Source organism: Mus caroli, chromosome 10, assembly GCF_900094665.2.
Source record: "Mus caroli chromosome 10, CAROLI_EIJ_v1.1, whole genome shotgun sequence".
Taxonomy (NCBI): domain Eukaryota; kingdom Metazoa; phylum Chordata; class Mammalia; order Rodentia; family Muridae; genus Mus; species Mus caroli.
Window position 1 is genome coordinate 79,975,184 of NC_034579.1, and position 27,049 is coordinate 80,002,232.

A 27,049-nucleotide genomic window follows, 5' to 3' on the forward strand; every position below is an offset into this window, starting at 1 on the left:
TCTTCTTCTTCTTCTTCTTCTTCTTCTTCTTCTTCTTCTTCTTCTTCTTCTTCTTCTTCTTCTTCTTCTTCTTCTTCTTCTTCTTCTTCTTCCTCTCCTCCTCCTCCTTCTTCTCCTCCCCTCCCCCTCTCCCTTTCCCCTCCTCCTCCTCCTTCTTCCTCAAAGTGACTTCTGGGGGTTGAACTCGGCTCCTCATGCTTGCGAAGCAAGCCCTTTACTGCCTGAGCTATTTCACAGCTCAACATGAGCTTTCCTGTTACACAATTCATTGCAAAGAATCTCATATCCTTATGTCTTTTCCTTAAAACATCATTTCAGGAAAGCAGCTTTCAAGCGATCAAGGGAATGCAATTTTGTAACCACTTTGATCTGTCTTTCATAAAGTACACTTTTGTAGTTGAAAAAAAAATCACACACGTATGGTCTAACAAGGGCTGCAATATAAAAGGAAATCTGGAAAAAGATAAAAGTCTCCGTCCTCCTCTCAACCCGAAGCTGTCACCTGCTGATAAGACTTCTCTGTACTTCACTGGAAATCTCCTTTGAATATGCTGACTCGGGGACATCTAAAGTGGGCCCCTCCTGTCTCAGCTGGAGCTGAGGAAAGGAGACAAAGGTGCCATCTCCCAGTGTGTGCTGGGACAGAGGCTGTGTAGCAGGCAGGTATGTGGACACTATTGCTCTGGAAACTGGAGAGAAGAGAGGGTGCAGAAAACAAGGCGCACTTTGCTCCCACCTCACAGCTGTTGATAGCTTCAACAGAATGAATGTGCTCTGTGCTGTGGGATGGAGCCTTGCCAAACTGGGGTGGATCCTTCCCAGGTCACCTTCAGGACCGCATCGGAGCCACTGGAAGTGGCCTGTGCCCACCATTTATCTAAGGTCAAAATGCAGAGCTCATATAGTTTGATTGTGTCTTCCAAAAGCTCATGGGTAGGTAGCTTGGCCTCCGAATATTCTATTAGGATGTGGTAAGGGAGCTTAAAGAGGTGGAGCCTAGGAGGGAGCGACTGAATCCCTGAGGAGGTGGGGGGGATGCTCTCTCTCATGTGACCAGTTCTCATATGACCTGTGGATCAAAGGTCAGAATCTGGAGATGGGCCACTGCCTTGGTGTTCCTTCTAGTTCTGTAGGCAGGAATTCATGCAATTCTTTTGTGAATCTGGTTAGTCCTGGAAAGGTGACTATAAAGAGGGGGAAGGGCTCTCCCTGCTTTCAAGCCATGGGTCTTTGCCATCGGGCATCATTCAGTTCCACCAGAGCCAATGTATGGTTTTGAAACCTTAGACCTTTGGTGACTTTTTTTTTTTAAATCAAATGACCTAGCAGCAGTTGTATCTTGTGCTGCAGTTGAAAATGAATTCTCACTCACTGCCTTTTTCTCCATGGTCTCACTAGGGAGGCAACACAAGAGAAAGTTTGAAAATTCAGGCTGAAATCTCAGTCTCATCGCTTTCTTGAATGACCTTGGGAAAATTAATCAATGCCTCACTTCCCTCATATGGCAGAATATAGGTAGCTTGCTGCTGGGCTGTTATTGAGCACTGTAGTTGTACATTATGCAAGACCCTACATGTCAACGAACCAGAAGAGCACTTAGCTCATAACAAGCACTCAACAGATGACATCATTCTTCTTATCTCATCCCTATAACATACCACCCAGCATAGGGCCCAGCACAAGGAACATTTGCTGAAGAGCCAGTGAAGGGGCTATTAGTGGAGACTCCCGGGTACAGGGGTGTGCAGGTACTGAGACCTGCATACCTCCACATCTAATCCATCTTCCCTTTGAGATGAATGCAGAAATGGGGTTCAGACCTTCCCCAGAAGCATGGTGCTTGAGCACACTTGAAGCTCACTGCATTGTTTCAGACCATTCAAAAACTTTATAGCAAGTGTTGGCCAGCTGCTCACTTTAGTCCAGTAAATTCCCATCATGTCTCCCTGGAAGACCAGGCTTAGGGAATCTTTCTTCCTGCTATGGCCAAGGCACACACTTTTTTTTTTTAAATAAAGATAAACCCATAAGGTAGTTTACTGACCTGGGTTATTGGCCAACCAGCTAAAAGGACCAATAACGATACCCAGTTCTGGGCAGTCATTCTATGGTCGTACTTTTTGGCAAGGGGGAGCTGGCAGGCCATTGGCAAACAGGCTACTCCTTGTTTGAGATACCAGAAGCATAATCATGGCATACAAATGGAGACTTGTTTTCCTGTTTCTGTACCAGAGAGGCAGGCATCCAGCTCATTTCAAAGCCACAGCAGCATGCTAAGAAACTAGCTATATGGGGTAAGGGGGTCAGGCTTCCTGCTGACTTCCTAGGAAGGTTTTAATGACTCTTGCAGCAACTACACTTGCAAAGCAGGAGTATGAACAGATTCTGGGGACCGGGGAGATGGTTCAGTCCAATATTGCCTACTGTGCATGCCTGAGGACCTGAGTCCAATTGTCAGCATCTATACAAAAGCCAGGTATGGTGGCACACACTTGTAATCCCAGAGCTGGGCAGGCAGATCCTTGTGTCTTTGCCCAATCAGCAAGTCCTAAGTCCCAGTGATAGAGAGAGACCCTGTCTCTAAAATCAGGGAGGATGGCTCCTGAGAAATGGCTCTAGAGGTTGTCCCCTGCCCTCCACATGCATGTGTACCTGCACACACACACTAGGCACAAGCTCCCCCCCCCCCCCAGAAGAACAGGTTCTGAGTAACATTACTGTCAGGCCACACCCATGCTTTAGCTCAGCATTAGCCCTGGAGCTCTTCACCCAAAGCTTACAGGAGATACATAGACATTACAAAAGCCCTAAGCTCGCGGTTCCCAAACTTTCTGGGTTTGTGTTGCCTCATTTAGGGGTTTATTTAAAAAAAAACAATCTTAGGCCAAGATACCAGTTTCATTTATGAAGAGATTAAAGCTTAACCATTATTTACATCCTGATAAACTTGTTAAGTGTTCCAAGAAATCGCAATGAATATGATATTTCATGACGAAAGAGCTTACAATTACTAATAGGGTGTGTAAATTTGTTGGATACTGAAGGAAACTCCCAAACCACGAGGCACCATTTCTCATCCCCTGCGCCTCGCTGAGCTTTTCACAGGGCACTTTTATTTAAAACACAGCCTCCTCACATCCCCACCAACTGAAGATACAGTGCATTGGAAGGCACTCAGGATCCAGCCTAGGTGCCTTGAGCTTCACGGCTAGTCATCTGCACAGTGACCACTCATGGCTGGGAACTGGTGAGCTTTCTTTGAAAGCTCAGAACGGGCTGCGATGCCTCTAGAGCTCCAGGCTGCCTTGATGCGGTATGGGAAGTGTGACTTTATGGGATTGTTTTCCAGGTTCTTCCCAAGCAGCAAGTAGCAGAAATCTTTGGAGGAGTGTCACTGGACGAAGAGACCACTGGAGGAACTAGCCAGTGGGCTGGATGATACTTCAAACCAGATCACACTTAAGGGAGTTGAAAGACCAACCCTCCCCACTTTTATTTTGAAAGTCTTGCTTGCTATATAGCTGAGGTGCAAACTATTGGATCTCATGCTTAGCTTCTGAGGGCTGTGATTACAGAGATGGCCACTGATATTACTCTTCAGAGCATAATATGAGCTCTTTTCAAGACAAAGACACCAGAACCATAGTGTTGGTGTGTGTGTGTGTATAAATAAAACTGGTTAGTGGGAGTAAGCTCACTATTTAGACTAATCCTTAAGCATATCTGAAACATATACATGCACACACACATGCACACACACACAAACTTCCCAAGTATGCATTAGAAGTATTTAGAGAATCGGCATGGCATTAGATCCCTATAACCCCAGCACTTAATAGGCAGAGGCAGAAAGACCAAGAATTCTAGCTCATGCTTGACTATGCTCTGAGTTTAAGGTCAGTCAGGGCTACAAGAGACCCCATTTCTAATATAAAAGTAGTTGAGTAAAGGTCCCTGTCCCTGAGGAATTCATAGCCTGTATGGGGTAGGACCACAGGGGGACAGATAACTCAGCAGATGGTGATTAGAACCACTGAAGTGCAGAGGCAGGTTGCTGGGGGCATGTACCACATAGATTCTGAACCCTGCAGAATGCTTCCAGGGGGCCATGGTGAACTGCACCTTGGCTCTCCTTCTAGCAACTCCAGAGACTAAACTGTTCCAGAAGGAGTCTCCTGGTAGCCACTTTCTCGGGCCTCTAAGTGGCAAAGGAGGAACCCAGAATTCTGTCTGCTCCATTCAGTTCCTTTCTACAATGCTGGAAAGAAGCTGGGCCTAAGTCTCTACTGGCCCCTCCTGCAGTGTCTTAGAACCCTGGATGGAGACCAAGAAGACTAGCCACACTGGCCTTCAAGGCCACTCAGCCATCTATTTTAAGGAAAATGTACATTAATCTCATATACTGTGTTGACTAATAATACCTTGTTTTGAAGAGGAAATGTCTAGGTATAACTCAGTGGTAAAATAGGCTCTTGGCATATGTGAGGTCCTAAAGGCTATCTCTAGTACTGCAGTGGTGTAAGGGCTAAATAATAAGACATGGTAGACACTGATACGGGGATTTTACAGATAGCAGTCTTTTCCTATTCATTATTTGGAAAGAGCTTACTTTTTTGGCTTGTATTGAGTGCTACTAAGCTGCCAGGAAGCTTTACCAGGTTTACTCATATCTCAGTCTTCAGAAACAATCTTAGGGGCTTCCGGCCTGTCTCTGTAAACAACCATAAAACTGGGAACAATCTCTGAGGCGACTGTTTGTAGGCAGTGGAAGCAGACCATGCTAGGCTGTGGTGACTGAGAGGCAGGGACCTCAAACAGACCGAGCTTTGGAGTATTGCGTCTGCCGTCCTCCGCCTGGAAAGCTCCTCCCTCCTGTTTACAATACTCTCTGTCTTCATTCTTGCCTTGACTATCATGACTTTGGATGATTTTCCTGATAGCTCCACTGTATTTCTCTCTTTTTAAACAACCTATTTCTAGGACTGAGAAGGCTTTATAATAGTCTGTTTAATTACTCATTTATATGCTGGCTGCTTTTCCTTCTAGGTCACAGTTTGCATATGACCCAGCACAGTATGCAGTAGGTGCCCAGTAAGTGACTACTGATGAAGTGAAAGGCAGAAGGAATGAATTAGTGTCCCTATGTCTCAGGGAGGGAGAGTTAGGAGGAACATGAGAGAGGGCAAATTCTTCTCCCCTTTTACAAATTTTACTGAAGCTAGGGACTTTGTAGGGTAAAATGTTTGACCGAAGCAACTTACAGGAGGAGGAGTTTGTTTTAGCTCACAGCTAAACACCACCCCCCACCACCCTGGGTGCCTTATGTATGTTCTATTGCTGTGAAGAGATAGCATGACCAAAGCAACTCTTATAGAGTTATAGCTCTCAGAAGGCTTCATAAAGGATTGGGACTTGAAGGCAGCACATTTTCTCATGGTGTGAACGTGAGCCATCTCCCGCAAGCTCATGTGTTTATTTGAACACTTGCTCCCCAGTGGGTGCCACTGTTCTGGGAGTCTGTGGAGGCTTTAGGAGACAGAGCCTAGATGGAGGATCTGAAACACAGGAAGAGAGGCGATTCTGGAGGGTGTTAGCTAGGCCTGGCTTCTCCACTGAGCTCTCTCTGTTTCCTGATCCACTGTGATCCACTGAGATGTAACTGTGTCAGGAGCTCCCACTGCTAGGGACTGAGCATCAGCTGCCGATTCCCTCCCCTCTTCCTGTAGTGGCTTGAAGGTGAATAAGCTTATATATTTAAGTGCTTGGACACCAGGGAGTAGAAGAACTATTGGAAAGGTTTAGAAGGATTAGCAGGTGTGGCTTTGCTGGAGCAGGGGTGGCCTTGTTGCAGGAGGTGTGCCACTGGGCGTGGACTTTGAGGATTCAAAAGGAATCTGTAAGCTTTCAGGACCATGAATGCTTTCCTGCCACCATGCTTCCTGCCTCAGTAATTCAGGACTAGCCTTCTGAATCTGTAAGCAAGCTCCCGATGAGATTGTTTCTTTTGTAAGAGTTGCCTTGGTCATGGTATCTCTTCACAGTAATAGGACAATACACTAGACACTCACAGTGATGGGGGAAAATTAAACTGTGAGCTAAAACAAACCCCTCCTCCTGTAAGTTGCTTCTGTCAAACATTTTATCACAGTAAGAACTAAGATCCATTTCCACTCAGTAAATCCTGCTGGGACTCTGAAAGGGCCACGTTGTCCCTTGCACTCCGTAGATGAGGCCCAGACAAGTGAAAGACTTATTTGAGATCATCCAGCTTGAATTCAGAATGATGTCCTCCATACTACTTTGGCTTGAAGCAGGTGATTAACGCAACTTTTCTCCTTCCTAGCCCTCTCCCGTTTACCCTCATCTGGCTCTTCTTTTACATGCTGTACAAACAGACAGGCTTAACGCTGGCATGGTGTTAGCATCTGAGAGCTTCATGGGGCAGGTGCCCAGTCTCTTCCTGGAAGGACTTGGGAGGTCAGACTCTGCCAGCCAAACTCCACTGCCAAAGCATCCCCCAGTTGGAATCATGGCCCTGATGATTCAACTCAAGAGCTCCTTGGCCAAGGCAGTCTGTGCCAGAGGACCCCAGCATGGCTGTGGATCACAGCTGACTCACAGGGCAGGCTGCCACCATCCAAATCACCCACTCCACCTCTGGCTGGAGAGGCAAGCTGGGGAAACTGGGGTGGGACCCTGGGTTGGGGCATGTGACTCAGCCTCTGTATAAATAATAATAATGACAATGGTCATAATAGCATCAATGATGGATGAAGACAGCTGCGCTTAATGAGTGCTTTTCATGTGCCAGGCGCACATCCACAAGCCCCATAGTAATCCGTTTAGTCTTTGTAAGGATCCAATGGGGTTAGTACTATTATTTTCATTTTGTACATTAAAAGCCTGGGGCCCAGCAAGGATATGGTACTGGCTGTGGGCCTCAGAGCTGGAACACAGAGGCGCTGACATTCCAACCCAAGTCTGTCTGACTCTAAGGCCTAGTTATTCATTGAACAAATATTTATGGAGCCCCAATTACAAGCCAGGCATTGTTGTAGGAACTGGGGGTGCAGCAGTGGGGCTGGAGGGGAAGAGCATCCACAAATAAATACAAGGTAGCTGGGTGGAGACGAGCATGGAGGGCGAAGTGAATTGGGCTGGGATGAGTAGGGATTACTAGGGGTCAGAATGGGGCCATTTCATATGGAGCTTTTTGGAGCTCTCTGCAATAAGGAGACATTGAACAGACACCTAAAGGGAGTACAAGGGTGAGTCCCATGCCTCTCTGATGGATCTTGGCAGAAAGCACAATGTCAAGGCTTGAAGCTGGAGGTGTTGGGTTAGACTTGCCAGACAGCATGAATACTGGGGTGGAGGCGTGGAGGGGACCCAGGGAAGAATGGCAGGGGGCCATCAGATAGATGAGGGCAGGTCATGGTGGGTTTCAGAGCCCTTGCATAGATTTAAGGTTTTCTTTGAAACGACAGGGCCAACCATAGCCATGGAGGTTTTGGGTCAGAGAACTGACATGGTTTTTATGAATGGCTTCAATGTGAGAAGGCAGAGGGGTCAGAAATCTAGCTTAATAACCCAGTGAGAGATGACAGGGCCTTGAGCAAGAAAGGCAGGTAGGTTCTAGGATTATTGTAAAGGGGATGCAGAAGAGATTTGCTGATAGACAGAAGGCATGGCATGAAAAGGGGGCAAACGTGAAGGACGATGCCAGGATTGGAGTAGGGGTAAAAAAGGAGGGCCGGATTTCTCCCTCCTTTGGCCATGCTCCAGTGAGATAGGTTGTAGGAAGTGCAGGTTAGGGGAAGAAGCCAAGTGCTCAGTTTTTTACCTTTGAGGTGGTTATGGCCCAGTCCTTTGGGCGAGCCCACCTTCTTCCAGGTCTTTCTTGGACCTGGTGGATATGGATGAAAGGGCCCATATAGCTCCCGATGCTGACAGCAGACAGCATAGCATGGAGGAAATGTGAGACCAAGGCTTAAGTAAGTTCTCTAGGCCCACGAGCCCCAAGCTATTTTCAAACGGAGTTTCCTTTTCTTTTCATTTCTCACCTCTGCCTCACCCACAATGGTCTAGAACTCATTCTGTAAGTCAAGACTAGCTTCTAACCAATGGTCATCCTCCTGCCTCAGACTCTCCAAAGCTGGGTGTAAGGACACTGAGCTAACACATGCCCATTTGAGGTGATTTTTTTCTAGAGCCCAAAGTCATCTTACCTCCGAAGTAATCTTGATCTAGAATGAGTGCAGGTGCAGGTTACTGTGGCCAGGCCTGCTCTGCTGGATAGAGAATGTTCTTGCTGAAGTTCCTGTCAGCAGCAGAATTTTTCACTTGGGAAGAACTTAAGTACCCTGAGTCCTTTTCTTTGGCAGCAGAGTGCCTTTGGGTGGGGCAAGAGATAACCAAGATAGTATCTTATTTTCAAGTTCTTGCAGCTTCCTTCAGTGTTAGGGAACCTTCACCTGTCTGCTACTTATTTCTATACCTGGCCAGAGGGGGAGCATTATTGGAACTGATGAGAAACAGGGGAACCGTGGTTCAGTCTATTCTCCTCTTTTCTTTTGGTATCTGTCTTTCCCATGGAGACTATGCCATTTGCTTTTCTTCTTCAGATCAGGCTTGCAAAGCAGAAGGCTGACCTGCAGGCTGACACTGGCTACGTAAAGCATCATAACTATGCTTGCAGGTAAAGGGATAACCTCATCTTGGGCTATTTGGGTTCCTCTCTAAAAGTGGCTATGTATTTTTAACCTTTGTATCTACCCTAATGTTCTCAAAATGACTAGATAAACCCATTGAACTGTATTGCCAAGCTTATCTGACCTCAAACTCACTTACCCTAGTGTTTCCTGTAGATATGGAATAGGATCTGTTCTCCCTGATACCTACAGGAAATCATTACTTTCTATAGCCGATTGACTTAACACCTCTGCCAACTTAATTGTTGAATGTATTGATTTATGATTGTTATTCTGTGGCTACTTTCACACATCCCAGAGTGGAACACATCACCCCTGGTATCTTGGATCCACACTCCTGGATCAATTTCACTCATATTTGCTTTGAATAACACGTTTTTCTTTTTCCTTTACGGAAACATGGGGCCCAAAGACCATCCACATCCATAAAAGGAGTATCTGTGACTGGTGCTGGGTAACACCAGAAGTTCACGGTGTCTCCTGAGCACGATGTTGCCTTAGTGGATGCTGGTAGCTGTCTTCTGTGTTCTATACTTCTCTTTATGCGGCTGTTGTTATCTGCAGATCCTTTCATTTCAAAACATTTATGAGAATCTTTGTTTGCTAACATTAACATTTTCCTCTTGCCACTATTACCTAAACAACAACAAAAAAATCCGTTTTTGTTTTCTTCTCTTGTTGATCACAACATTGTACATTTTCGCACAGACATTCTATGAGTGTCTGTTCATAAAGACACTGATGGTAAAGGTTTTTGTTTCCTCCAGACCGAGAGAGTGTGAGAAAGCATGAGTAGATGACCAACTGGGTCAGTGTTTCTATTAAGTCCTCTCTAGAAGTTTGGTAGAATACAGCAGTGAATCTTGGAGTATAAACTGCTATATTCACCATGGAAATCAAATTGTGTGCACATACATACACAATTGAGTGAATGTCATCATTTAAAAATATATTATTTTATTTTACATCTTTCCTGGAAACAGCACTGTAAAATTTTAATTCGAACGCATCAAGATGAAGATAACTCGAAGGAGTTCTTCCTTTCACCATGTGATTTCTAGGGATTGAACTCGGGTCTTTAGCCTTGGTGGTAGATGCTTTTACTAGCTAAGGTATCTTGCTAGCCCCAGCAATTGCCTTTAAATACTTTTTACAATCCGAGGTCTAATGCCCCTGTTATAAAGCAAAGAGAAATGGCCCGTTTCTGTTGACAATACAATATTCCCTTCTAGCTATTAATCCAGTGTTTTCCACCTAAATGACTATTCACTATGGGTAATATCCTGGGCTTGGTGCAACTTCTCTGACCCTAACTGAAATCTGCTTTTCACCCTTTGTCACTCACTGCTCCTCTGTGACCACTGGCCTTGCCATGAGGATAGCAAGCTCTGTAAATAACTCTTCAGGCTGTCTTGTTCTGTGCTCAAAGCCATCCTTGTTCAGTCTCCCCTGGAGTCTGGGAATTTGACCTTCAGGCTAGGAATCAAGTTGGCAGAGTAGAGCAGCATCATTCACCCATGAAATGACCCCTCCAGGATGGACCAGGTTCTCTGCTAGCACTTGCCTGTCTGGTCTTTCATAGGAGTGCCTGGCACATGAACAGCTCTGCTCCCTTCCAAGCCTCATTAAATGCATTTCATACTCCTTCCTGTCTTGCCTGATGGATGGGAGAATAAAGGTGACTCAGTGCTTATGAGGCTGAACTCAGCTTGTTTGCAATAATAACCAGAGGTGGCAGATGCTGGCCTGTGTTTCACTTAGGACTTTTCATTGCCTCAGGCCACATCTCCAGGTGGCTTCCCAGAGCTTTCCATTTGGAGCTTCTGCTTGGGCTTTCCTGGGAAGGCTACAGGACCCAAGAAGATGAAAGAAAAAATAAACACAGCCAGTGGGTCCCTGGAAGGGACCTCACTGGGTCTCTTACACTCTGGACTCTTAAAAGTTAATCATTAGGGTTTAGGTGAGAAAAGTCAACCAAGAAGGAGATGGCTCAGTGGACTATCAAATGTCTAGCATTTGCAAGGACCTGGTTTGATTCTAAGGACTAAAAAGAAAAAAAATTAATCAAGCATGCCCGCCCCCCAAACAAACAAACAAACAAACAAACCCCAAACCCAGACCACTTGGCTTTGGACTGTGTCTTAGTTTGGGTTTTACTTCTGTGAAGAGATATAATGACCATGACAACTCTTATAAAGGGCAACATTTAATTGGAGCTAGCTTACGGCTTCAGTTTAGTCCATTATCATCATGGCAGGAAACACAGTGACATACAGGCAGACATGGTGTTGGAGAAGAAGCTAGAGTTCTACATCTTGATCCACAGGCAGCAGAAGGAGACTGTGTCACACTGGGCTTAACTTGAGCACAGGAGACCTCAAAGCCCTCCCCAATAGTGACATACTTCCTCCAACAAGACCACATATTCAAAAGTGCTACTCTCTATGACCAAGCATTCAGACACATCAGTCTATGGGGGCCATTCCTATTCAAACTACCACAAACTATGACTCAGGAAATGAAGGATTGGCTTCCAGTGGAGTGGTTACCATGATTAATTTTAGAGGCACTACAGGTCACATGATCAGCTAAGCAACCATGTGCAGTCCTCAAGGCAGGGCTTAGTACATGCAGCCAATAAACCCAGGCAGGGAAGGAAAGACATGCCAGTTGGAAGTACACTAGAACACTAGTGGATGTAGCTCCAAGCTGAAATAAGCCTCTTATCCCACTTTAGGGAAACCTGAATTAGAAAGATAACCAACTCTCATAAATGGGCTGATTTCATTTGGCATAAATTCTTGCATTAAAAAAAAAAACAATCAGATGTCAAACACCAGCAATTGTTCTATTGCTCTGTTTCCATGTCCCTGTCTTACAAGGAAAGAAATTTAAGACAAATTTATGCCCATGGGTATATGTGTGTGTATGCTCCTATGTGTTCATGTTTGTGTTGTGTATGTGTGTGTGAAAGCCATAGGACAACATCTGGTGCTATCTTCAGTGATGTGGTCCCTCTCTTTGAAACAAGTTTCCTTATTTACCTGCTACTCATCACTCAGACCTGGCTGGCTGGACTTGGGCCTATTCTATGAGAATGTTATTTTATCAACTTTCCACTTTGCTGTGGCACAATACCTGACCGAGGTGACAAAAGAGGGAAGATTTGTACTGGCTCATGGTTTCAAACAGTCATAGTCCAACATGGTGATGAAGGCATGGAAGTAGGAGCATGTTGGTCTATGGTGAAGGCTTCTTTTTGTTCACATACATGATGTGCCTGGAAGCAACGGCTGTAGGCTGGAACTAAAGGGAGGTACAGCCTGCAAAGGCATGCCAGTCAGGCCCTACCCCCCAAGGGCTCCACAACCTTCAACAGAGCCCCACATGCTAAAGTCTGAGAGTTGCAAGTATGAGCCTGCTGGGGGCAGTCTAGAGTCAAGCCATAGCAGCACTAATCCCATTCAAGATCCCTCATGACCAGGTCACCTTTCAAAATGCTCTCACCTCCCTATACCATCACCTTCACATATGAAACATTTGGGTGTCACATCATAAGTATCCAGACCATAGACAGACAACAAGGTAGGCAGATATCAGGTAGATAGTGTGCAAAGGGCACAGCAGGAGAGAGGTGCTCTGCTATGCACGACTTGCATGCTTAGTGATCTCCCAGAAGCTCATCAGCCAGACCAGCTTGGTAGATAGAACTGCATTTCATGCACACCTAGGATTTATCAAATCACACCTTCTTCCCAGGCCACTAGTAAGAAGGAAATCAGATGAGATTTCATGCAGAGCATAAAGAAAGCTACAAGCTCTGGGTGAAGCTGATTGAGATTCAGCTTAAATACTGTAATCTGGAATGAGATATTCTCTCTCTCTCTCTCTGTATGCCCCTCATCATCTCTCAGTTTCTCCAAACTGGTCTGGAGGTTATCTATCTATCTATCTATCTATCTATCTATCTATCTATCTATCTTAGAATATTTGGATTCTTTAAGACCAGAAGGCACTGATGTGAACATTGGTCTTGGCATCAGGTCACTGTATGCTGTTCAGTGTTGATCTCAGGGAACTTCCTGTCTTATCTCCACCTTGCTCTCCTCATCTGTAAATGGAGTTCATCATTATAAACATGCCTTCTAGAATGACTAAAGATATAGGAAAGTCAAACATATCCACAGAACAATGAATGTCAGCTGTCTGTCACACCTCCATAATAAAGGCTCTCTTGAGGTTGTTTATTTATTTATTGTAGAGTCCAATACACATTAATATCATCTAAGTCACTTTATGCATGGGACTTTGTGGGAAGCCACAAACGCCATTACAAGATGGCGCTGGTTTCAATAAGCCGACGCCCATGAATATGGGTAAACAACCAGTGTGCGCATGTGCCATAGAGTTTTTTGCCAAGTCACTGCCTGGCACGAGGCATGTAAATGAGGTACTGAAAGCATAACCAATCAGGTATAGACATGCCTCTCCTAGGCCTATATAAGCAGCGCCAGTTCTGGGGCTCGGGGTCTTTTGCCTAAGCAGTCAATGCTCTCCCAATAAACGTGTTGCAGAAGGATCCTGCTGTGGCATCTTTCTTGCTGGCGAATCAGGCGTTTTTTTTTTGTTGTTGTTGTTTTTTTGGTTTTTTTTTTTTTTTTATTGGCATGGGCTTCTCTCTCCTGGTCCTCTGTGGGTTGTACCAAGAATGTGCTAGGTACAGCAATTCAGAGCTGTCTCACCTTGAAGCTTCTACAGTTAACTGAATATGGTGGTTAAACCCTCTCTATATGTTTCTCTGCCTTTTAGGGAGTTGGTGAAAATATGCTGACTTGCTTTAAAAACTGAGAGTGTTTGTCTACAGCCAAAGACAGAGAGTGGAATTCCTCCTCACCCACTTGACTCCCTTATGAACTTCTGGGATATTAAAAGGCCAGGTAAACATGCTTGAAAAATAATACTCTCTCTCTCTCTCTCTCTCTCTCTCTCTCTCTCTCTCTCTCTCTGTCTCTGTGTGTGTGTGTGTGTGTGTGTGTGTGTGTGTGTGTGTGTATCCGTTGGGATGTGACTCATTGCACTAAGTCAAAATGGTGAGAAAGTTGTACTGAGGTTTGGGAAATTGGAGGTCAGTGGTCAACTGAACATGGTAGCTGAGTCCTTCCTACATGTTTCTTGGCCTTTTAGGGAGTTAGCTGACTTGCCTAAAACATGTTTTCCCTTCCATTTCTGATTAAAGAGTTTAGTCTGAGTTTAAAGCAGAAGTGGAAGCTGAACAGGTTTCTCTTCTGGGTGAGGAGGGAAGGGACTGCAGCAGGTTCTAGGAAGAGGTCTGTTAGGGAGCAGAGAAGGCACGTGTTACAAGCTGTTATTGTGGGTGTGCTGCCTACAATGGCAACTTAGAGAAGAGCCTTGGCGTGTGAAGATCCTTTGAAGGCATCGGACCAACTCTCACTTTTGGCAGATGAAGCAATGGGTACACAGGTCAGACTAGGTGACATACAGTGTTACGTGTAGGCTAAGAATAAGATAGGTATCAGTGTGTTCAGGGCCTGGCACCAGCTTCCTTCTGCCAGTGATCCTCAGTGCACGATGCTGACGACTGCAGGGTGATGCAGATGGACACAAACCCTTGAGTGACAGTTTAATAGCCTGACATGAATTTCTATGTGCACTAGGAAATTGGTTCTGGCTTGGAAACTCATAACCTATCTGTTCACAGATCAGATACCTGAAGATCCAGCTGTGTGGGAGGCTGAGACAGCAGAATGGCTTGAGCCCATGGGTATGAGATCAGTCTAGACAACACTGTGAGATCCTGTCTCAAACAAAAACCCTATCAAAACAAAACAAAAGCCCCTTCAGTGCCTGCAGTAGTGATATTAGATACTATTTTACCAGTGTGTTTTAGCTGTGCTGAGGTTGGAACCCAGAGGCTAACCCATGACTGATAGGAACTCTGTTATTATTGTCAGCTGTGGTAGCACATGCCTTTGATCCCAGCTGTCAGGGGGCAGAAGCAGGTGGAATTTTGTGAGTTCAAGGCCAGGCTGGTCTATATAGAAAGGTCTGGGCCAACCAGGGCTATATAGTGAAGCCCTGTTCTGACAGTGAACTACATCTCCAGCCCTAAGATGTCAATGAGACATGCTTGGTGGTACAGTGCTTCTCCGTGAGCAGGTAACCTGTGGGGCATAAAAGCTCACAGCTATGTTTATTGCTAGGGTGCATGGTGCCATGGGTCAGAGTCAGGAGAGCCTTTTGGTTCCTGCTAGAATCTTGGACATTTTAGATTTGAAGAGGGGTAAACTTTTCCAGAGTTTCCGGAAATTTTCTATCATGTTAGATCTATTCTTGCTAGAGCTGCCTAACCCAGGGCACAAGCAGTCTGAGGTACAAATGAGTTACAGAGGTTAGACGAGGTACTAGTGAGTGGCTGCCCCCTCACCTGGGCCTGTGAGAATGGTACCCACATAGGTCTTCAAGGCTGATCTCAAAACCACAATTAAAACTTAAATCAGGATTGGGGACATGGTTCCGTGACTAAAACTTTACCATAAAAGTGCAAAAATCTGTGTTTGTTTTGTAGAAATCATTTGTTTGTAAAGCTGGGTGTGGTCCAGTGTTCCTACGATGAGATGGGAGGCAGGGACAAGAGAATCCCTGGATGCTCAAAGGCCAACCCAGCAGCGAACAAAGAGACCCTGCCTCAGACAAGTTGGAAGGTGAGGACTGGTGCCTAAGGTTGTCTCCGGATTTCTACATGTGTGCCTCACATACATGCGCCTACACCTACAGGCACATGCACATGCATACCTCACATACATGTGTCTACACCTACAGGCACATGCACATGCATACATACCATACACATACATGCAGATTGAAAATAGTAAACTAAAAGACTATGAGGGAACACCACATGCTAGAACTAAAATAAATCACATGAAAACTCCAACTTTACTGGGAGTGCCAACATAAGGGACCAATGATAAGCTAGTCCAACCTAATGAGTTCCTTCTAGAATCAGAATCTTCAAGAGGGCAGCTGCTGTGTTTGCTCACCACTGTGTTTCAGTGTCTAGGACTCCACCTCTCGCTAAGTAGATGCGTGACAAGTGTAAAGGTTCGGCTCCTAGGCGACTGTCTGCCCCATGTTTCATTTCTGGACATTTACTGTCCAGAGCTGCAGGTTAGGGGTGTGAGCTTTGGGCTCTACCCTCATGAGTGGATGAACCCACTCATGGATGAACAGCTTACCAAGGGAGCAGCTTGGTTACAAAGGCAGGCTTCCTTTGGTACCATGAGCTGTCTGGGTGGCTCAGAAGGAGTTTCTTCTATCTTGACTTGTTAGGACAGGCATGTGGGGTGGCAGGACAGGCTCTGAAGATCCTATTGGCTTTCAATCATACAGGAGGGCAATGGAGGCTGAGGCTGAAAGAACCCAGGGGACTCAGGCATTTTCTCTCCCCAGCCCCACATTAGACTCAATCTTCCTATCTCAGCTTTCTGAGCACTGAGACTCCTGCCATAAACCTACACACTCAGCCTCCTTTCTCTTCATGGCTTTATATGTCTACCACAAACTAAAACTATTGAATTAAAATCACAGTGAATACGATACCATTATTATTTATTTTGTAACTGAAGATATAACAGGGCCCTAGACCTTACTAGGTCCCCCCAGACCTTAGCACAACTGACCCCATGATGGAAGTACCTTTCAGGCTGTAAAACTCAGCATGCAGATAACACCACCAGCCAGAACTAAAAACAAAAGCCAGTCCATCAAAGTCCATAGTTATGGGAAACTCTCTAAATGCACTAACCTTGCTTTTTAGCTTCCGTAGTTCTGCATTTTGCTAACTGTTCTTGTTAACTGAACTATGTCCACCCAGAACATAGGATTTTGTGTTTAAAAGCTCACCTTAAGAAAGGGTCAGTGTTTCACTGTGATCCGGAGCATCCAGTATGGTTGCAGAGTTCCTATTGGCTTAAACTCAAGCCCAAGTAATCTGCTCTGGTGGACATGCCACAAGAGTAGGCTCCATGTAGGGTTCATAGGAAAGGAGAATTCTGATGTAACCCTGTCCACTCAGCCCCCTTGGCTTGAAGGAGAGACTGAAGCCTGGGGGCAGGGCACAACTGGGAGGGAAGAGGAAGGAAAAGGGAGGAGGAAAGTATGGTAATGGTTAGGCCCCCTGACCCCCCCTGACCCCTTCAGGACCTCTTTCCTTGATGAGGAAGGAGTGTGCTCAAAAGTTATTATTCACCAGGGGACAAAACCCCCCACCTGGTTAGCACCCGAATGAGACCAAGGAAGGCTGCAGGGCTGAGCAGGATGTGGCCCTGCCTGCTACACCTCTGATCTCCTTTCTTACTCCCACACCTTCGTCATCCTCCAGATTCTAGAACTCAGAAGAATCAAGGCCGCCTTGGGCTACCGCCCTCACTAGCCCCTCTGCTTGCAACGCTGTTTCTGTAGACAGTCACACAGGCTGTGGACAGGCTCTGTGCCATTGCTCCCCACCCAGGGAAGCCCCCAGGGGTCACCCAAGAAGAATCAGCTCTGCTGCTTCCTGGTCAGCTCCCAGTCATTTCTGCACTCAGGCTGTCTTTTAGCTTCTACTCTCTCCAATAACTGTGAAAACAGCCTCTTGGCTGATAAATACACTACTGTATTGCTTGCTCTTTGCATGTGGAAGGTGGTCTGGACCTATTTATTCAAATCAACAGCAAAATTCCAGGTACTGACCATGGTATAGGAGCTGGCAGCCCTCTTGAACTAAGTGGTTTTCAAATTGGACTCCAGGTAGTGGAGCATAGCACTGTGCGAATTAAGTCCCAAAGCTGCTGGTGGTTGGGGATGGAGGGATGGAGCAGGAAAAACAGGAATTGAAGGCCAGCTTTGGCTTCAGAGTGAGTTTGAGATCCTGTCTCAAAAACTCAAAAGCATACAGTTAAATTGGATCCTAGGGCAGGTATGGAGCCGTGCAAGATTATTTGGGCTGTTCTAGACCTCCTCTGCCTTTCTCCAGAACAGAGCCTCCTCTGAGATCTTCTATATGGAGAGAGTGTTTTCATTGTTCATTGGACAGAGAGGCTGAATGGTGGAGGTCCAGACCACTGTTAGGAAAACATGAAGTAATGTAGGATTTCACATCTTTAGAAGCTCCCTTGGACTCCGAGACTTGTGATTTCAGGAAGAAGACGAGACAGGGGAAGCCTTGGGGTTGAGGGATGGTACAAGAGACACAGGACTTTGGCAGGCATGCCATCTGGGGAGTCACCACTGTAGGATGGAGCCTCTGTGAGGTGCTGGCCTAACATCAGTCTTTCTGCAGCTGCCTTACCTCTCTGAGGTTTGAAGCAGCAATGCTCAGCCTGGCTCCTGTTGCTGAGGTGTCTGACATGCAGATTTACACCTCACACTTGCTCCTGAGCTCACTGAGAAAGCAGCTGTCTGTGGACTCAGTAAACAGATTCAGTTTTCCCAGCCCTCACTGTTCGAGCACTCTTGGTGTCTGTCCCAGCTCTTCTGAGGACATCCTGAAAGGCTTTGCACATAGTTACCTGGGTAGCATGCAGGTGGGGACGCAGGGAGTGAGCAACAGCTTTGCCTATTCGGCATCGGGCCAGGCAAGAGATCTGTATGCAAAAAATAAGTTTTTCTCGCCTCTGCACAAGGGGGCTAGCCCTATTTTGGCTATGGAACAAACTGCAATTATCCTCCACAAGGCAGAGCATGTGTGAGTTGACTTTGTGAAAAGAAGTTTTACAATTAAGTAATCATTGGTGGAAATGTAGAGCTGGTAAAGTGATAAGATCATGTCATCTTTAAGATTTCTCCCTAGAGAAAGATGAAAAAGTCAGGAATAGGCCTACCATGATGGCACTCAGCACTCAGCACTCAGCACTCAGGCAGAGGCAGAGAGAGAGAGAGAGAGAGAGAGAGAGAGAGAGAGAGAGAGAGAGAGAGGCAAAGGCAGAGAGGCAGAGAGGCAGAGAGGCAGAGGAGGAGGTGGGCAGATCTCTATGTTCAAGGCCAGCCGTTTTGCAAAGATAGTTTCAGACCAATCAATGTTACATGGTGAAATGGCCCCAAAACTAAAAGAAAGGAAGAAAGAAAAGCAGAACAGAGTGAGCATGCCTGTGGTATAATACACAGCCAGGCATCTATGAACTGTAGGGGTCCTAAATACCACCAGCAACTGGACTTGCGACAATGGTACTCACATAGGTCTTTATCCCCAAATCATAATGAAAGTTAATTCACTGCCTTCTGCGGTGGGTGGAGAAGATGTCGCACTCCATAGATAGTGTTGCCTTCTGCTAAGTTACATTTACACATCTGTGCACTCACACACAGGAGCATCTTTATAGATAGTAGTACACTGAAAAAACTTACACATGTGTACACTCATATATAGAAACATGTTTATATACAGGACACACACAAACATGCAAACACATGAATATTACATGTATTACATGTGACAAAAATACTGCATAAAACCATATTAAAACCAGAACGTAGCATGTAAATGAAACAAGTGAATTGTGTGTTTGGACTTGGGTGCCTTTCCCAAATATCTCATTACCAGATGCTAAGCTGAGTGCAGTTGTCAGAGTGATGGCTGCATGACAGGGTGCACAGACAACCTGAAGCACAGGGTCCAGCACCTAGGACTGACTGCTCAATGAATGGTTTACACATGACTGTTTTATCTAGGTCACTTCAAATTTAAAATGCTCACCTTTCTACTGCAAGCCTACTTTACATTTAATACAATATGTTTAATACTTAATACATATTTAATACATTTTGTTTTGTAGTGAGCCAGTATTCACGCCATGGGTTTGAAATGGAACATCCAATCGATTCAATGGGCCACGGACCATGAACAACAATTTAAAAATGAAACCCTGGAACAGAAAGTATGACGACACCTTGCACATAGTGAGGCAGGCGTGGCTCTGGGATACTTAGCTCAGTATTTTGGAATTAGGTGGCAGGGAAGGAGGTGTTCGTTATTGGCATCTGTGCTACTAAATTTTGAAAAAGTGTTATATTAAGTCAGGGACTAGTTAAGCCTGTTTGTAAAGTCCAATAGAAAACATTCTAGACATTCCAGGCCATAAAACTACTCAAGTAATTTTGCACTCAAGTGCAAAAACAAGTTCTTCATGTTTATCCATAAGCAGGGCCGTGTTACAATAAAACTTTATCAACAAAGCCCCATGTATGTGAGTATAGCATTTGGATGCAGTAGCAGTTTGCTGAGCCTTGCAGTAGCCTTGGGTTGTGCCTTATTAATGTTTAGATCTGAAAAGCCTCCCACAGGCTCACATTTTGAATGCTCAGTTCCCCATCTTAGGGTGGTATTTTGAAGACTGTGAATTCCAAAAGAGGTGGAGTCTGGTTCAGTAAAAGATTGTTAGGAGTGGGCTCTTGTAGATTGCAGTTGCTTCTGGGTTTGACTGACATCCTCAGCTTTCATATGAGGAGTATCTGTCACAGGCTCCCACAGCCATGAGCCACCCTGTCATGATGGACTGAGACCCTCTGAACCTTGGGCCTCCCTCACACACCTTTCTCCCCTTATGTTACTTCTGTCAGGCATTTTATCACAGATTCAAGAAAATTCACAAATATATTTGCGGAAATAGTCACTAAGCATTCACCAACCCCCCAGCTTAAAATAGTTGGGCATCACATCTATCAATATTTATTAGATAAATGCAAGAGCCATTAGCTTTTTGGGTTGCTATAACAAAATACCTTTGGCGGTACAATTGATGAACAACAGTCGCCCATGACTCACAGTTCTGGATTGGAACATCCAAGCTCTAGATGAGGAGGGTTTTATAGAGGAGCCTTTTCCTGTGTCTACACCCTGTGGAAGGGGCTAGTTAGTGCATTTCCCTGGCTTCTTTTGTAACTCTATTCACGAGGGTGGGTCCCTCATGTTCTAATCACTTCCTCGAGGACATGCCTCTCCAACATGACTTTGAGAGATGCATAAAGGCCCAACTTATAAATTCTGGAAGGATCCCAGCATTAAGGCCATCACTAGCCACTGGGCTCAAACCCTCAAAAACCTTTGCCCCTCTTCCAAGCCTTCTGAAGTCCAGGGAGCAGAGCCTAAAGTATGGTCACACCCTGCTGCCTGGTTAGACGCTGCCAGGGGTGGGAAGAGGAGGGGAGGGCCATGATGGCAAGTTTAATGGACTATTTGGGAGTTAATTATCTTGCTTATTGTTTTGGACTCCTTCCCTCTTTTGCTTTTAATAAATCAAATCTCCGGGTGCTGGTGATGAGTGCTCGGGTCACTGATTCTTTAGGTCACATTTTTACTGCACAGAGCTGAGTGTGAGATTGAATGGAAGGGAAGGGAGGCACCGGACAAATGTCAGCCCCACGGGCAACACCTCCTCCTCCCAGCTCCTACTCATTGTGCAGGGAAAAGGACTTGTTTTCAACTGCTCCGGGCCCTGGCCTAGGCAGGGAGAGAGCTGAAGACAGGGACACATGTTATATACCCTGGCTGGTCATCTGCTAGGTGAGAAAGAGGGTCAGTCTTAGATTTCAAAATGGTCTTGAGCAGAGTTCTGCTAACTGATACCTGAGTGCTAAGACAGGCCTGTGGCCTATTTTGATGCAGTTCAAAGTTGGTGTTTACAAGCCCAGAGTAGTGGGATAAAGATCAAGGGACTGGTGCTGGTGAATCACAAAGTTTGATGCCAGATTAGGATGCATACATACACACATACATGCATACACGCACACACACACACACACACACACACATACATACACACATACACAACACACACACACATACGTAGATACATACATACACAATACATATACACATACGTACATACTTCCATACATACATACACACATACATACTCACTTACAAACATATATACACACATACTCTCCACAAAACAGACCAGAGACGGTGTTTACACTCTTAATCCTGAAATAAATACAAAGATGAACAATATTCTATAATATGTTAAAATGACATTAAATAAAACTTTCCTTGTATATGCGTAGGGGGGTACACATGCACACGCTGTGTATATGGGAGTGGCAGGATATACAAGCACCTGCTGTGTATATATGTAGATATTAGAATATTAGGTCATAAACTTGGTTGCCTGCCTTCTTCCTTCCTTTCTTTTCCTTTCTCCCTTCTTCCCTCCCCTCCTCTCCCTCCCTCCTCTCCCTCCCTCCCTCCCTTCCTTCCTGTTTTTGTTTTCAGATCGAGTCTCTCACTATGACTTGGAGCTTGTTAATTTGGCTAGTCTAGATGGCCAGCTAGCGACAGGTATCTGACTATCATCTCCACCTCCTCAGCACGGGTTCTGCAAGTATGAAACCCTGCTTGTTTTTCTACATGGCTCTGGGCCCTCATGTTTATGCAGCAAGAACGATATGGTTTGCAACTGTCTCCAGGCCCTGAAATTAGAATTGCAATGTCCAAACATAAAGCTCTATGGGAAGACAGCTATACACATTCACCTGTGTCTCTATGGCTACTTAGTTCTTCAGGGGCAAGGAATAGCAGCAACAGGGAACATATGCCCATTGGGGAGTAAGATGTAAGGTTCTGACCTTTGACCCAGATCATGGACTAGAAACACTGACATCCCTGACATCCCCCGTGGGCTTCTTAGAAATACAGAAGCCCCGGCGGCACCTCCCAAGCGTTCCTTAGGCTGTTGACAGAATCTGTACCTTAATGGCATTCCTGGTGATCTGTCTACATAGGACCGTTTTGGAAGCAGTCCGGATCTAGAGGAGGTAAGTCAGCATCTTCCTAACCGTGGCTTGCCAATGGGATAATCCCATATGCAGTTAGCAGGGATCCTTATTCCCAAGTGAGGAAACAAAAGACCCCAAAGTTGAGTGCTTGCCCAGGCTTATACACTTCAGAAGAATTTAAGCCAGGACTTCACCTCTCAGATCCATTACACAACGGGAAGTGTCAGTCCTTAGGCTCTGCAGCCCTCAGCAAAGTGAAGGCAACTCCAAACCCCAGGTCTATAATGTGAAATCGGCGGCATCAACCTGGTGGCACAAAGATTTAAAAACAGCAGGGGACAGACTTATGGTAAGAGAATGAGACGATCAGGTATCCCAGGGCCTTCCTGGCCTTGCACAGTCTTAAATGGCTGGAGCTGAGTTGTAGCTGTCTTATCTGCTAGCATGGCCTTTGCCTCTAGGTTACCAATGTCCCTCTCTGGATTTCCTGATTCACTGTGGGATTCCTGGTCCCTTGGGCCATCTGAGATTGCATTCTCTGATCTAAAATTTTGGCCATGCATAACAGTATATGAGTCACCTGTTAGTGATGCAGGGCTGTGGCAGGTCTGCATTCTGCATTTTAAAAAAGGCTCCCAGTGTTATTGTTGCTGCTGCTACTGCTGCTGCTGCAGGTGGTCTTCTTATGAGGCACGCTTGATTGACAGGGCTGTGGAGGAGCTTGGGTCTGCCCGACTCTAGAGTCAGACCTACTAGAACTATCACTGAGTACATCCTAACAGATGTCAACGCTGCTGTCCTTGTCTTGTAGGTGTCTGGGAACCTCAGACCCTACCCATCAGCTTCCAGTAGAATCTTTGCATACACACCACCATGTTCAAGTGCCTTGTTGTTCAAAAGGCTGGGTAGCATTTATCATCTCAGCACTAGGTCTCCCTTGCATTTCAGGCCTCTCCCTGGAAGGGGTGTTGGTGGGATAATTCTTAGGGTGGAGGCTAGAAGTCAGGGTGACAGACACAGGATCTGCCATTGCCACCTCAAGCATCCAGGCTTAGTGGCATCTGAGAGTGTGAACATGTTTCTCCAATCCCAAACATGCATGCGGATATTCCCAAACACAGCAAATCCACATTATATCTTCCTGGCCTTCCTGGACAAACCAAACTGCCAGCTTCCCCAAACTCCTGCTATTTCCAAGAAGCCAGAGTTGTGACTGGTTTCCCTTCCAGGAAACTCACTGCGCAGCTGTCTGTGCTGTGACGCCAGGAAGGCAGGTGGTTGTCTGAGAACATCACTGCTCCTGTGGGCTGATAGTAAGACTATAGTAGTCTTCCTGAGAATCTGTCTAGGGAAAGGCTCAACAGACACCAGGCTGTGTTCTGAGTGGGCTGCTAGAACTTCCTGGAAGCTGACCTCCTTGAGCACTGGCACCAGAACACAAGGAAACAATATGGGCATGTCCTGTGCAGCTTTTTGAGATGAACTTCTTCTTGGTCTTCCAGAGGTCAGTCTTGGGTGTTGTACCTCAGTAGTCTTTCACCTTGTCTTCTGAGATGGGGTCTCCTATCAGACTGGAACGAGTACCTCAGCTAGACTGGCAGCTGGGATCTGCCTGTCTCTGTCTCCCTGACACCGAGAAGACAAATGCATGCTCCCAACTCTGGCTTTAAGAAAACAAAACCCCAAACATACATTCTTGGCCCACAGGTTTCTAAGACCAGCATCTTGCCAGTTCAGTCACCTCCCTAGCCTGCAGTCTATAATTTCTCTATTATTTATGACTGCCCGTGGTGAGGAGTGTGGGAGCCAGTCCTCATGTTGAACTCCTTTCTCTGAGGCTCTGAGAGAAAGACCTCTGTGGTCTTTTGTTACACACAGTGTCAGGATGGGCTGGCAAACACTGCCAGGAAAGCAGAAAAGAAACAGAAATCTAAACTGCTCCAAGATAGGTCTTGTTTTTAAAGCTATGATGCATTTCCTGGAGAGCCTCTGTGTGTCAACATCTGTAAGAACTGGCTATTCTTACTCCTCCTATAGGAGGCCATTCCTAGGCCTCTGTGGCCACAACAAATAGGGCCTGAATGTGGTAGGGCACACACTCTTTTGAAACCTAGCCTTGGAAGGCATTGGTCTATTCTTCATTCTCTTGAGATGAATCTTGTTGGCTGTCAGGAGGTCAGTAGACCAGAAAACGATTGCCATTCTTCCATGAAAGGTCAGTGCTCCTCTCAAAGGTACTGCATGCTCCCAAGTGGGGCTTGTGAAATCTCTTAAACATCAACACTCCACCGAGGCTGGCTCTTTGCCTTATTTTTGGAAGACCTGATTCCATCAGGGTGATCCTTGTGGTCTCTCATATGACAAATGAACTAAGCCACCTATGAAACTGTTACAATCATGCTGTGCCCTGCTGAAAACATTTCCATACTGTGTAAAACAGCGGTCTTTCAGCTATACCCTGCTTTAGAGATTCCACCATGTTAACAGACCCCATGTCCTAGGTGGGATTACGTTCTATCTTTTAAGTTCTTTGCACAGTCTTTCATCATGCTCCATGTCAAAGGATTGTAAATTTATTTACTTTTGAGATACTGTCTCATTGAAAAGCTCAGGCTAGCCTTGAACTCATGACCCTACTTCCTTAGCCTCCTGTATACTGGGATTACAGTACCATCACCCAGGCTTTACCCTTACTTAAACTGGAGATAGTCTCTCTACAAATTTTTGAGGGCAGGGATTAGGTTGTATTGATTCTCTCACTCCAGTGCAGAATAGGCACTAGTCTGTAGGTGTACCAGTGAAGGACATGAGCTTGAGCATGGGTCAGTTACTGTACCCACCGAGTCCTGAGTGGGCTCTGTGAAACACCAGGGGCAATGTTACCTCCTTACCAGGCAGCAAGAAGAGGAAACTGTAAGACCTGATGACCTTGATTCTGACCCTGTTTTTTTTGTTGTTGTTGTTATTGTTGTGTGTGTGTGTGTGTGTGTGTGTGTGCATGAGTGGAGGTTAGATACCAAGGTCAAATGTCTCCCTCTACCACCCTTTTCCTTATTTTCTGGACAGGGTCTCTCACTGAATCTGGAGCTCACTGTTTTGGCTAGACCAATCTGGCCTGAGAGTCTCTGGGATCCATTTGTCTCTGTTCCCAGTACATCACGGTTACAGACAGGAGCCACCACACCTAGCTTTTACATGGATGCTGGGGAATCTGAACTCAGGTCTTCATGCTTACCCAGAAAGCACTTTGCCCATCATTCAATTTCTCCAGTGCCCTGCCTCTGATCTGCTAATCTGTGACCTTGGTAAGATAGATGTCCCTGAGGGACCTGTGAGAATCAGGGCTTAGATCTAATGCCCAGGGAGACTTGGGGGCTCAGATGATGCATTTTGGGACATAGATGCCACATATATAGAAATTGTTAATGTGTTCTCTCTTCTCCTAGCTCACTACCAAAATCTGCTCTGGGCCATCTCAGTGAGATTGAAGTCTTGGGAAGTTCAGACATTTTTCTCAAGTTTCCAGTGATGGCAAATGGCAGAGGCAATGGGATCACAAGTAAGAGATACTGGAGCTGGAAATCATGTCTCTCCACAGCTTTCTTCCCGACTCCATAGCCACATGCCACGTTGATGTTCTTGGCCTTACTGGTCCTCAAGTGATGGATAAGTAAAACCAAGGCATATGCATGTATAGGGATGCCACATTTATGTTTAAATGACAGGTCCACAGGAGCAGTGCAGACTCCAGAGATGGAGAGGATGCCAGGACAAGCTAAGGACAAGGTTTGAACCTAGGACAAGGCTCTTTCCAGTGAACCAAGGATGTGCGAGTGGAAGATAAACCAAATGCAAGGGAAGATTGTAGCCTTAAATCCTTGCTATTGAGCTCTCAGTCTGGAGGACTCTGTCTTTCATATGATACAGAACAGGTTAACAGAGCCATAGAATGCCTGTTCCCTCCGGCACTGAGCATTCAGAAGGGTCATGTTTTAAAATCCAAAGGCAGGAGCCTATAAGTTGTGTGTACGTTCATATGTGAAATACATATGGATAGAAATAGACAATGGATTACCCTTATTCATAGAAGCCAGGCCTTGGTCCTGCAAGCCACGTCACTCACACCCTACAGGCTTCCCTTGACCACAAGGCACAGATGATTCTCCTTTCTGGCACACTCCCAGTGTCAGGAGAATCTTATGATTTCTTAACTGTTCCCCTGGGTCCTATTCCTCCACTCGCTTATCTCCTTCTCCTTCTCCAGCAGGGAGGTCTAGGGCCGCCACTGCCGCCCACTTGAAGAGCAGACAGCTGGGAAAGCTGGCTACATGAGTCAGCCTAAGGGAAGGGATCTGAGTTCCGGGTTGCTTGGAACTGATGACAGCAGTGAACGGGGACAAGTCGGAGTACGTGAGATGCTGGGGCTGCTGGAGGCGCTGCACCTGGGGCCGACACCTGGTCCTCTGGAACAGACAGACTCTCTCTAGAGTGCTTCAGCTCGGCCATTCACTGCCTGATACTTCTTTTGGAGGGACAACACCCTGTATGTAGCTATGCAGCCGGAA

General features: G+C 45.8%; 1 protein-coding gene and 1 long non-coding RNA gene across 4 annotated transcripts in view; one reads left to right on the forward strand and one right to left on the reverse strand.

Annotated features, from left to right (window-relative positions):
* The window catches only part of Syn3 (synapsin III), a 437,574-nt gene that overhangs the window by 37,101 nt on the left and 373,424 nt on the right, over positions 1-27,049 (reverse strand). The gene's annotated exons all lie outside the window — the stretch shown is intronic.
* On the forward strand, positions 2,445-19,943 carry LOC110302930. The gene is made up of 3 exons (XR_002378880.1): positions 2,445-2,476; positions 13,521-13,648; positions 19,544-19,943. It is a non-coding gene; the product is annotated as an uncharacterized LOC110302930 (long non-coding RNA).